Genomic DNA, 13036 nt, shown 5'->3' on the forward strand with positions numbered 1-13036 from the left:
TGGACGAGTGCATTCTATAAATCTTATGATGATATGCGGTATGGATTGTATCACTTCGTTTGTACATATTACTACCAAACGATATTGAATAAAGAACATAATACAATTTATTGGTGCGATCAGACAGCGATTGAATCGTACAACGATTTAAACGAAATAAATTATATCATAAAAATACGTACAAGACCTATATTGTTTCTTATTCGTCGAACATACAAACAACGGTATAAACACGCAAAACATATAAGTTGTACACATTTTATGTATATAAAATATAAAATATTTACCGTTTAAATGTGTATAGTATGTTATAGCGAGTAAAGGAGTGCGAATAACAGAAGGACACTGCGCTGCACAAGGAAAGGCATATAAATAATATATCTGACAGATGTACGCGAATATTTTTGGCAACTACATTTAAGTTTTGAGCTTATCGAAATTAAAAACATTTACCAAACGCGTGAAACGTTTAACGTAGTCGTATTGCTTAAATATCGTAAATAATCGACTTTCTAGACAATGTACGATCGTATAGGATTTCGCATTGACAAACTGCAGCATATTATACGTACAACTACATAACAAATATATAGATGGTACAACCGTTGAGCGTCCACGTTGTCGGTGCTATCGAGATTGGTTGGCATTTGAAATCTGCCAGAACGAAAACGTGAAATTCCATTTCGAGCTACCGGTACGGACTTGGGGCACATGGGGGTATTATATATTATTGTTGCAAGGATTTCAAGAAACAATTTAAACGAAACGTCCGCAAAGGAATTTCGGGCCGATTTGATTTCTCGGCGTGTACGTGTTTTAGCAGATTGCACCGACTCAGCCGGTAAGATTAGTAGGAAACTGCAAAGAGTAAATAATTTCCTTTCATCTCTCACAGTCGATTGTTGTTATTATTATTCAGATCTTTCGAGGGTATATCTTCTCACCCGAAACGTCGCCGTCGTCGTTGTTGGCGGGGGTGACAGTTAAATATATGTTTAGGAAATTAGGTTAAGTTACTATTTAAGGTCGAGAAAGTTTGTTCGGTTAAATTTAGCTCGGTGGTGTACACTCATCGGGTTGTATATATTGCTATATTATAACAGTTCATATTATTATTATTTGTTGCATTGATAACGCTAGCTATAAATGATAATTATTGTTTAGAAACTTACGAGTTATATTTCAATTTAGTTTTTGGCTGTCAATTTAAATGACTTAATGTATAATTACGCCTGAGTTTGAAAAGCAGTCGGTAACTCGTGTGCAGTGTATACTTACTATATATTTTAGTAACTTTATGTTTGCCACTTTGATTGTGTTAGTTGTAATCATAAAGTTTATGATTCGATATATCATGCATTAAAAGCACTATACAATTATACCAATGAGCACTGACACTATGAATACAAAATAAAAAATAAAAATTACAACAATTCAGTTTATACGTGGTATATCAATCTCAGCTTAATATCAGACATCGATTGTACGTAATAAAATATATTATAACCTCATACATGTATGAAAACTAAATTGATATTTAACACATGATTAAACTGAACATATACGACATATAATTGTAATAGGCATAATATTTATAAGCACATAATAGTTAATTGAAACTATATTAAATCATGTACTGCAAGTGTATAAATTATGAACTATATATTTTCACAGTTGAAAACGAAATCTGCAAAATCGTACTTGTCGATTATTATAGTAGTACCATAAAAAGTTCGATACATTCGTACGGTTTGATATCGTTAATACATATTAGAATACAATTTATAATATAATATGAATTATAAATAATATTATATATCATATAAAAATATACAATAATTGTTCACGCTGCAGGTGCATTTAACACCGAGAACCGGAGAAAGTAACAAGAAAATAAAGAAGATACAATATTATATATTATAAATTATAATAGGACCTACTGAATAGGATAAATCTTTAAAAAAAAATACTATATAACTTATATATACATATATAAACACATAATACCATATGGGATCCCATTGTGCTGCATTCTCAGCATATATGTACCATCGAAATGGAAACGGACATTAATATAATAATATAATAAACCGCGTTTGATACCTATATAGGTATCTTACGAATTTATAATCGTATGCTAATCGGACAAAACCTGTATAATTATTTTTGTACACATGTATAATATATATATATGTGTGTGTGTGTATGTATATGAACGATGGCGTGTGTTTCAAATTGAAAGAAGGCAGTTCTAACTGTTCGAAGTGATTTGGTAACGGAGATGAGATGAGCTAAATGGTATTAAGCACAACTCTATACGTCGTATCACTTCTATACGAACTTGCGATGTTAATACGCAATAATGGTCACCTACGACATTCGTGTGATGGTAATATTAGTATTGTTTTACGCTAAACCTATAACGGTATTATAATAATATATTATTGCAACGCAGCGCGCGTCTCGTGCGCATTCGATTGGCGTGGATCGAGAGATTTTGGCGTCAACAAGATTAATTGGTCTACGATATTTTTAAACGTTCTTTTATTTTTTCGACGAAAAATAAATTATACGACATATTATTATTATTATTATTAGTATGTTTAATGTTTATAGGTATACTCGGCGACGGCGACACGCGGTGATTTAAACGGTCGGACCACACTCGAACTCCGCCGCCGCCTCCGTCCGTTTACCTACACACAGTATATTATATTGTGTATATAATATTATTGTTATTGTGTACACTGCACACACGCACAACGTTTACACACGACTCGCACACGGGCCAAGGCGAATGCGACGGATCTATCTATCGGCAGACGGTGTCCACGTACCAGTTTTATGATACGTACGCACAGCATATAATATTATTGGCACGAATCGGATCGGACACACGCACCACGCGAGCAAGAGGACATAATATTTTGTCGTCGTCGTTTCATCGGTCTGCGGGAAGAAGAAACCACGCGTCGCTGGAGCCATAAAGAACGGAAAAATATGCGTTATATTATATATAAACATATCTCGTGTGTTTGTTGTAGGCATCGCGTTATAATAATATACGTTACCTATATCGTATATAATATATATTATTATTGTATAGGTACGCGCTCGCACACCGAAACTCGTTGGCCTCAGATTACCCGACCGATAAATCAGGCCGTTCGCAGCCCGCGAATAATATTATAACACACACGCACGCATATACCACACGGCGACGATGACCACATACCGGGTATAATAATAATAATAATAATAATATCATATGGTGACGGCGATCGGTCGGTATGACTGCAGTGCCTATGTAATACCTATTATGCAGCTGCACCGGCGGTGGCTTGCGCAGGTACGATATCGGCCGCAATTTATACGATATATACGAATAACCGGAATAACGGATGTATATAATAATAATATGTCCGTAATCGACAAACGATGTTGTGCGATCGATAAGGGACTAATAAATCGCCCGCGTCGGCCCCGTATGTAAATTAACGTTTTAAACTCGTGTAAAATAAAAACGGCTTTGCGCGCCGTAAATCGTCGTTTTTGCACACTGACTATTATACGTGTATAGTGTATACATATATATATATACATATAACGTACACGCATACACCGATGACTACACACGTATATTGTTATAGCACACGACACAGAGACACACGCGCGTGCAATGCTCTGGTGGTGGTTCGCGAGACAAAACGGGCGAGACGCGCATTATATACCTCCGTACTCGACTGTATTGTATACAGGTATAGCGGTGATATAATATTATTTTAATAATATTATAAACGCACGCGCCACAGACGAGCACGGACAGGATATGGACGGACGGTGCGCGGTGCGTGCGTCGGATGTGGAGGATTTATGTGCCGCGCGGACCGGGCGAAACGAGGACGAATAAGACCATGTCCTCGCGGATCGCCCGGTTTTCGCTGTTTTCGTGTCTTTTATTTTCGAATTTTATCACGCGAACAACGCGATACTCTGCGCGCACAATACTGCGCGCGTATATCGCTAAAATAATAATATACGACCGCCGAGCTGTCATCGTCTCGCATTTATATAAGCGTACCTATATACGTACACTATATATATATATATGTATATACAGGTAGGTACACCTATATATCGCACGCGTGTATACTCGAGACGTGCAGAATTAATATCGATCGGTGTGTGGCCCCGTCCGTCTTTCCTCTGTACACCACATATTATAATGATATGTGTGTATGTCGATTTTGTATTTTTCGTTTTTGCAATTTTTACGTTTATATAACAATATGTATATATGTGTGTGTGTGTATAATACATACGACCAATGATTATATTATTATTATTATTATTATTATTATCGCAGTGGATGTCGTGCTCGGTGCCCGTGCCCGTGATATATCACACATGTACCTACATTACCATGTATTGTTAAGTATTGTCTATACATGCGACACTTGACAAATAAATAGCAGTATATGTATGTATTATTATCAGCACGGCGGTGACAAATAGCCGGCGAAGAAATCGATCGATGTGAGAGCAAAGACGAAATCGATCAAACGCCGTGCGTGTGGGTAAAAAAAAAATGTTTGTATATTAATTTGATAGTGCACAGTATAGCACCAGACCTATCGCAGGCCGCCATGACCGTAAATATTAATTTTACAAGTTCGCCTTTATTAATTTTTACATAATACTATACTTATCAAACATTAAATATTGAAATAATTTGACTTTTAAAAACGTTTTCACCATAAAATAGAAAATTAAAATCGTCTTGAAATATTCAACGTGGCCAACCCATCCCTTGTAATTTTATTACTGCGATATTTTTATATAGCTGTCGGATATTGGCGCGCTTTATATTATTATTTCTTATATTCTTATATATTATCGTGATCCGATCTATAAACCTGCATAAAAGAGTATTAAGAAAAAAATAGGATTTCGAGATACATAACAGTTAACAATACGAATAAATCGATGTTATAATATACGTAGAAGTTATTGTAAAATATCATTGATTTTATTATGAGTCATAATACGAGTAATAATCATATTATAATAAACAATTGTATTATTGTAGAGTAAATGAAAATATGATTAAAATAATAAATACATACATTACGTACAAATTAATTATTCTAAACATTGGAAATCTACAAATTCCTACAGAATGCAGAGCCAATGTATACTATTTTCAAACCAAAAAATAATAATAATAAATTACATGAACAATAATTATATGTGATTGATATTCATTATATATTCGAAGAGAAAAACAGTAATATAAAGTTGAATTCATAATATATTGCCGACCGTATATACATGGGACACAACGTTTTGGAGATAACGAAGACAAAGTCATATTCGAGGGATGGCCAATAAGTATAACGTGCGTAATACGATATTCTGGTAATGCACAGTCTGTACACCCCAGGGACACTGGTGCAATGTGCTTCCCACTACATTCCGAAAACAAATGCATAAAACACGATATTTTACTTGAACGACGGATATTTCATAAACAAGTCTGGACGCGCTGTAAATTATATTACGAAAAAGTGAAAAAGCGTTTATATTTATATTTTTACACGATTCTTGGGCTGTTTTTTTTTCACCATAACACACACACACACACACACACACACACACATATATATATATATATTATAACCTATAGGTATACACACATACACACATTCACGCACAAGTACGTTAAACGTACACTCGTGAGCAATTATTATTGAAATAATGTAACACCTACGAATGCTACGCGACACTTGCTTACAATCATGAGTAGATCGCCATTAAACTATTATTATTATTACTTACACTTAATACATCGTCTTAGGCGATTTTATTTATTGGATGAAACAAACTAATAACAATTATAATTTATAGTATTTGCTCGATAAACGGTTTGATGGATCGGTGCTAATGATGACGACAGAAAGTTTGATATCGAGAGAATACTATAATATGTTATCGTCACGCCGGTTGTATACTATATAATATATCATCAATTCTATAAGTTTACATATTTCTGTAGACAACGGATTAGGATCTTAAAGTTTTCATTAAATGATTTTCAACCAATTTCAAACTTTAAAGGGGGTGTGGTATACGACTATACGAGTATAACACCCATCGTACAAAGATATTATCACGTACTACTATGAACGATGTGTAAATAAAAAACGAAATTATTATATTTTAATAAAATTTGAATATTTTGATTGATTCAATCTGGTCTATGCTTTTAAAATAAAAGAATTATTACCAGAATAATTATTGTTTACTAAATAATTTAACATAATATACTTTATTATTTTAAATGTGTTGATATTGAGCACGAGGAAATGGTTTTCTTTTAATTTTACTCAATGATTTATATTTTTAAATTACGACAGTAGTACGACTTGTGAATTTAGTAATAATTCTTTCTCAGTTTACCTTGAATTTTATAATTTAGTATAATATTGCCTCAAACCAAGTTATTTTAAAGCTAGTTTTCTTGGAGTTGATTTAAATAATTGTTTATATTCAAGTGTATTTATTTACTTTTGTAATTCATTCTACGTAATACTTCCGGTATATTCTTTGGTATATTATAATATTTCCTATAACGCGTATTCTTTGGAATTGTCTAAATGTAAGCCGGAGGAAATAAAACATTGTCAAAATATAATAAATTCTCGGAACCTATAAGGCAATATGAAGACACTGATTAAACTTATATGATGTTAATATTGCTAAACCTTAAATCCGATTTTTCCGTTATTGTGATATTGGTTTACGAATGATATAAACGTAAATAATTGATATTATAAAGAAAAAAGCACAAAGTGCAATTTACAGCAAATTGTTCGATTACCATTCACGGTATACACTTTGATTACGAAAAACTAATAATAAATCTACCATCAAGTGTATGTGTGGTCCAATTATTTGGTCCACATATGTCGCAGTTTCTTGTCCGCGTGTTATAATAATAATTTGCTTCATAACCCCTATTCTTCAAATAATATATATATATATATAATATATATAGATTTATGATTTTATTTTTTTTAATTCACTTTTAGACCTACTGATGACGGACATAGCAAATATCATTAGTCGAAGACTATTGGTAAGGGTGCAATGTGTGTTGCTTTGAAAACACAGAGGGAAGGGTTGAAGACGACGAGTGATTGCGAGTAATAAGTATGAGTCAGTGGAAGTGAGAAAAGACAGAAAGAGTTAGAGACAGAGAGATAGATATATAGATATAGAGAGAGAAAGAGAGATGGACAAGTTTGATTTGTGTATCTCTTTGGATTATTTATGAGTTGGCCCGAACAACGGGTTTCGCCGCCAATTTATAATATATCAAAGCACGTTATGTGGCAGTGGTACAGCTCTTTCTCTCTCGCCAAACTTCATCGACAAACTTTTCATCGCGTACGTGAGGCCCTGTGCTCAGAAATTTCCCCGTCGATATATATTTACAAACGTACACACACACACACACACACACACACACACTAGCGTTTCTCATTTATACTCCTCGTCGTACCACCGTATTCTTACTGTGGCCTACTCGCAGTTTGCAACAAAAACGTTTTGTATCAGAACGAAACGCTTGTAAATATCACTTAAACGCCGCACATCGACCACATTATCCGCTATGTTGGTCGGTTCGGTTGTTCGGTACGTGTTATTTTCCGCATGGGAAGGTGGACGGACGAAGGAGGGCTGACGAATATGTGACAACCATTAGGTTCTATAACTATCGCAGCGTGTTTCTCGAAAAGAAACTTTGTCCCTTATGTTCACGTCTCGTATTCGATATATTTCGAGATCAGCAGCTGCTGTAGCGATTCAAAACTCAACAATTACAGCTGTGGTTATTATTAAATTAAATTTTGAAAAATCTTCAAGCCTATCGCGTCTAAAGTTTTATGCTCACACTGCATTGCAGCCCACGAATGCGTTAATTCGTACGATAATATTGTTAACGGGCGTGTGTGACTCCACTGTATGTATACGTTGGCATTAATACGTATTCCTGCTGCAAGTTCGGCGTAATTTAAAGTAGGTACCTACGTGTTTCTTATTACTTCGCGCATCAAAACTTGGTCGTATAGATAAATTAATTGGAAGGTGTCCAGAATAATTTCCTCTGTTCTCCAAACAAACTACACACACTGTACAATATATATGTATATGTATATGTATATAAATATATATATAATATATATGTACATAGTATTTGGCCAGGATATCAAAATATTATTGTAATAATGACGTACAGGATAAGTACACTTTATTGCCACTACACAAATATCTACGGAATTCGTTGTTACAATAGAATACGATACCGTTTTATATTATAAAGTAATGCATATTTTTTCAATTAGGTAGGTACCAATAACGATACCTAAAATTAGTTCATGCGATATCAGAAAATTGTATTAAACTTTTATGATACCTATGACCTCAGTACAAAAACCAACCAGCGCATAGTCTGTTTTATCGGCTTGAAAAGTTTGAATTTTAAGTATTTTTAAATAATTTTTTTTTTCATTCAAAAAACTACAGTATAAGTGTAGTTATAGTACTTAACGATCTTCGTATCTTTAGCTCCACATTATGGTTCTCTGGGTATTAATTACATATTTTTTTCTTACCATTTAGAGTCGCGATTTATGACATCCAAGTAGCCATAAAAATGTTATCACCCTAATGCAGCTTTCATTGAAAAATACATACATCATAATTTTAGTACGGTTCGTATAGTATATTTTAATAATTTAAAAGGTATACTTAGTATTTACACATAAACAATCCAGAAACTCTCTCTTAACTTCAAACATTATTTTGACAAATCGACCATAAAACCTATTTATTCAACGTATATTTTTTTTTTTAATCATCTACAATAACATTAAGTAGGTATATAAAGAAGTGTAAATGTATATAATATGTTATTAATATGTTCTTAATTTTTGTTTCTTAAATACTAATTCACAATGACGATTTAAACTATTCAATATTTATTGCTTTTGTTAATAATATTAATAATTAAAAAAAAAGAAATCAAAAGAATTATTTTTATATCAAATGTTTGTACTTTATGAACGATTTAAAAATTATACAATATTATAGTAAATATCGACATTAAAATTAAATATTGTTAAAAGAAATTATACTAAAAATGAATACCAAGTAGATATGTTAACAATCCGGACCCGTTTGATTTTGTTGTCGTCGAAATTCTTCGGAAATTTCAAAATTAATTCCCGTCGACCTCCGACGTCTAATTTTGCCAGTAATATTATATACCAGCATACTTACATTATAATAATCGAACCGTTTACTTATATATTAATCTGTTGTCCATAATCGATAAACCTGTTGGTCGGTAAACCGGTAACCATTTGTTCTGCAGCGTGCGGAGAGTGTCATATTTATAAAAGTCACATAGGAAATTGTCAGACACGAAGGTACATAATAATAAAAACGAATGATCGGACGACGAAAATTCGTTTGAAATTTCGCGATAACAAACGTGCCGCTGTACCTAATTATATTCCAACCGAAGATGTGTTTGACGTATATAAGCATTATTTTTAGCATCGTTGACCTATGTTTATGATGAAATTATGCATTTATTCAAATTTTAGTTCTTAGATATTTTAAGTTCAAGCCTTATTAGACCATATTTTCAAATATTTTTATGACAATTTTATAAATATCTTGTGGTGATAACATCTTTTTCATATTTGTTTTGAAAATGTTGATGTATTGATATTCAAATTCGAACGAGTAGTTTCCTAATTATGTTTTTACTTGATACAACTATACTGAGTACTGAGGATAAAAGTCTATTGAATACAATATTATAAACAGATATATTATGTTGAGAATTTATGAACTATAGTTATAATATGCAATACATACTTATAGATGTTTATCAGTTGTTTGTAATGTATAGAAATATTTGAGTTTATTTTATTCAAATTATGTTTTATGTGTAACCATATAGATGATAAACCCGCATTGATATTCATTATTATATTATATTCAATACATTATATTATCCAGCCTATTATCAGTAGTGAGTATACACAACCGTAAGTACAATAGTTTGATCATTACTCGTCCAAACATTGTTTGTATCGGCACATCAACATTAAAAAAAAAATTCATTTGCTTAACAATATAAATAAGAATACAAATAGAAAATACTCACTTGAAAAAAAGTTTGTATTTCTAAAAAAAAAAAACAATCATTGAGTGTATAAAAACAATCTAAACATTCAAAAATATAAACTTTGCTTATATTTTCAAAAATTAAAATTCGAATAGAAACTTATTGGTTAAAAATCGGATGAATACACGTTTGTTTGCAAAAAATCAAATTAACATAGACAATTTTGGCAGGTAGATATACTTAGAATTATCACACACGTACTGTGATCAAAAATTATTTGCAAACTCATCGGTTTTTCCAGTGACATATTTTAGGAAAAATTTAAATTCATACGATTCTGTGTATAGAAACATCGTATAGTATAGTATAGTGTAAGCCGGACCGCCGCCACGGCAATAAAACGTAATGATAATTCAAAAATTCAGCGGTTCTCACGGTCTCGTCTTAATAACATTATGAAGCATATATATGATTAAAGGGGGTAGTAGGACGACGGTGAGTAGGTCGCCTCTTCTGGTGCCTTATTTTTTGTATGTTTACGTATGTATCTATACGCGTATAATCGAGAATATGCGATACGATTTTAAGAGAGCTGCAGCAAACTGCGTATATACATCATATATACGAACGCGGATGAGATTGCAGCGTTTTGGGATTTCACGCAGCTTCATGCCGGGGCGTATACTTTTTTAGACGATTTAATTCAGAATTTCCGCGACCGATACAGCATATAAGTGGGTCAGGTATAATAGTATTAGATGTACGGTGGTATACGCATTCGTTCGATCATATATTAGATCGTATGCAACGAGGCGGCTGCTCGCTCGTCAAGAGTCGCCAAACGGGATTAATCGTTGTTTTTTCTGCAGTTACGTTCGACCCGCCACTGCCGCTGTCTCCGTCGAGTTTGATATGTAAAATATGAAACGTAAAAACCGAAAGAGAAAAAAACGGCAGCGACAATCTGGTTTCCTTTGTATACGGCCGCCGGCAGAGCAGAAACAGAAAATTTGCTGTCGGCGACAGATGTTAAGTCACGCGCGCCGTAACCCGGTTTCCTCTTTATTATTTATTATTCGTTTTTTTGGATTTTTTTTCCGAAATATGTCAATATCAATGAATTACACGCGAAACGGGTGTCGTATAAAATGGTCCACGAGTGACGCGCCCGCGAATCGAATGCAAATTTTCCTAACGACCCTTGACAAGACAACAGCACATTAGTATCGTTATTATTATTATTACGCGTTCATGTATACGACGCGTAGACTGGCGGACGAGGTGAAATCAAAACCTGGACGTTCCGTGGGCTAAATACCAGTGTGATAAATGTACGCGCCACTCGTGAATCGACCAAACGCCGCAGTATATGACCATTATGGCATTACTACATAACCACTAACCAGCACTATGCCACCATATACCTGTACTAACTCGGTATTACGTACCTATATAGTATATAGTGTAGGTAACAACCAAGTAACTATGACGTAGTGCGCGTGGTCAGCCCCGAACCCGTCGGGCGAATGAAAACGAAAATTGAAAGAAAAAATCGCATTATATAATATAATTATTCCCAAAAAATAGCCGTATTTACTGGCTTTGTACTATTAAATTCATAGACGTGTTTTATAATAATGCATTTTTAACTGGATCTTAAAAATACGTTCATTTTGAACACGACATTTTGGCACGGTTTGTTTTGTTTTTTTATAATAATAATGATTTACCGTTTTGTTTGGCTTTTATAGTAAACGATGGATAACAATGACGACGATGCGGTGTGTGCGCGAGTTAAGACGAAATTTAAAATTTTACTAATTGAACGAGTATTATAATTTTTTTTTTCTTTCTAATACAGTTTTGCATTAAATAATCGTCTCTTCGCTATTATTAGACGGACATGATTTATACCGCATAAAACGATAATACTTTTAACGGGTCGTAGGTGTTTCATTTATTTCAATTTCGCGTCAAGAACTAAACATATTGCCGCAGTTGTTATCATTGAACGTCACACGCGCGTTCGGTATGCCATTTTTTTCTTTTAAAATATATACTAATATACGAGATCGGAGTCTGTGTAAAAATACATTTTGCATTTATAAATCTGCTTTATTCCGACACGTCCGGAGCAAACATTGTATGCGAAAAGGGGGACGGATCAGGGCGCCACACACCGTATATATATTGTATACATTTATATGGCTGACAGCGATTATTATGAATTCGAAAGTAATATGAGATCAGAGAACATATTATCGAAATCTGTTGTTTGTTTTTCCCATCAATCGGTACACACCACATGCACACACTATTATATAGTACATGCCTAATATATGATATATAGCCGCCTTTATAAAATGTACGATTTGCGATGATCCCGTTGGGGTTGTTGATCGACCGCGATTCGAGAAATAATGTTCTTTATACCTTTCTTGTAAACGAGGTCATTTGATTGTTCGACGATTTGTGTAGACAATATGGGTATTCACTATTCATAAATTATACTATATAGTACGGGTAATTCATCATAATAATATCGAACGTATTCGCATTTTGACTTCGGGGTTACATTTAGCATTTTTGCAACGGAGGGCATATCGAAACGTATATAAAATATAATATGAATTTTGAATACTATACACATATTTTTTATATGCATATAATATTGAAAGTGGTAAACTAAGTCTTGGGTATAGATTCTTAAAATAAGATAGACATTTATTTCGTTGAAAAATTTTTATTCTAACAATATAAATTTATTAAAATCCTTTTTTTTTAAAAGTTTGATATAATATTATAATAGAATATTCCTAGCTTAACGATAAC

Source organism: Rhopalosiphum padi, chromosome 1, assembly GCF_020882245.1.
Source record: "Rhopalosiphum padi isolate XX-2018 chromosome 1, ASM2088224v1, whole genome shotgun sequence".
NCBI classification, from domain to species: domain Eukaryota; kingdom Metazoa; phylum Arthropoda; class Insecta; order Hemiptera; family Aphididae; genus Rhopalosiphum; species Rhopalosiphum padi.